At 46.1% G+C, this 1,283-nt stretch overlaps 1 pseudogene; it reads left to right on the top strand.

Moving 5' to 3' along the window:
- The first annotated feature begins 947 nt into the window (after window positions 1-947).
- On the top strand, window positions 948-1,065 carry LOC126096045 (5S ribosomal RNA; annotated as a pseudogene).
- The last annotated feature ends 218 nt before the right edge of the window (window positions 1,066-1,283 follow it).

Genomic DNA, 1,283 nt, shown 5'->3' on the forward strand with positions numbered 1-1,283 from the left:
TTTGAACTAAAATATCAGAGATGCCATTGGTAACAAGACTAGGCAGATAAAATACTTCCTCAATACTTTCCCCAATACCAGAATTTTCTTCCCCAAAAGTTTCCCTAAGCTTATCGTTTGCCCAAAAGTCCCCAAAAATATGTATTTTTCTCCAAACATGCGAAAAAACAGTCTGGAGTCGCTGGGCAAGGTTTGAGGGCTGTCACCTCAGGCAACTTGTTGAGCTTGTTTTTGAATTTGAAGCCATTTTGACCTTTTTCGAGCGTGACTGTCTCAAGAACTATGTAAAGGCTTTTTTTTTTAAATTATACAAAAGTTTGTGACTGGTAGTGGTAATTAAAAAAAAACTTTACATATTTGTAGCGCTTGGCCTACGCGCCACACTTCGTCTAGCGTTGCAGGCGAAAAGGCGTACCACGCCAGTCAGCAACATCAAACGTTTCTTATTTCACCACAAGCAGGCGGCGGCATGCGAGAGAAATGGAAATCTGTATTGTCATATGGAGAATTACTGCCGCGGTATTCATCAGAGCTCTTCGTTTTGAAGCAGAGTAGAACCAACAATGAAGGTGCTCTCGATAGCGGAACTAGTGTGAATGTAGCCTGTTGTCATCCTGACTTGGAACATTTTTTCCTTTTAGCGGGAAATTAAACCGTTCATTAAGTAAGGATAAATTTTGACAGCGGTCATAGCGGAACCCTCTCTAGCTCTGGACCCACCAAGACCGGTCCGTGCGGTTCGGCCCTGGTGTGAGAGACGCTACAATATTCTGAAGGTTTGACAGACTAGTATTGTTAATAAATAATCAGCATGCGCAGGCTCCCTCCGCGAAAAAGACGTTATATGTGTAAGACCTACAGAATGGCAATTTGGAATTTATTAAGTTCCGATTGCCAAAACGATGCTACTTGCTGCTTCATTCTGACTGTTTGCAGTTCAGTACATAGCCAACGGCTATGCCGCAGTGGTAACACCGGTTCCCGTCAGATCACCGAAATAAAGCGCTGTCAGGCTGGGCTAGCACTTGGATGGGTGACCTTCCGGTCTGCCGAGCACTGTTGGCTAGCGGGGTGCACTCAACCCTTGTGAGCCAAAATTAAGGAGCTACTTGGTTGAGAAATAGCGGATCCGGTCTCGTAAACTGACATACGACCGGGGGAGCGGTGTGCTGACCACATGCCCCTCCACATCCGCATCCATTGACGGCTGTGGGCTGAGGATGACACGGCGGTCGTCGGTACCGTTGGACCTTCCAAGGCCTGTTCCGACGGAGTTAGTTAAT

This window comes from Schistocerca cancellata, chromosome 8 (assembly GCF_023864275.1).
Source record: "Schistocerca cancellata isolate TAMUIC-IGC-003103 chromosome 8, iqSchCanc2.1, whole genome shotgun sequence".
NCBI classification, from domain to species: Eukaryota; Metazoa; Arthropoda; class Insecta; order Orthoptera; family Acrididae; genus Schistocerca; species Schistocerca cancellata.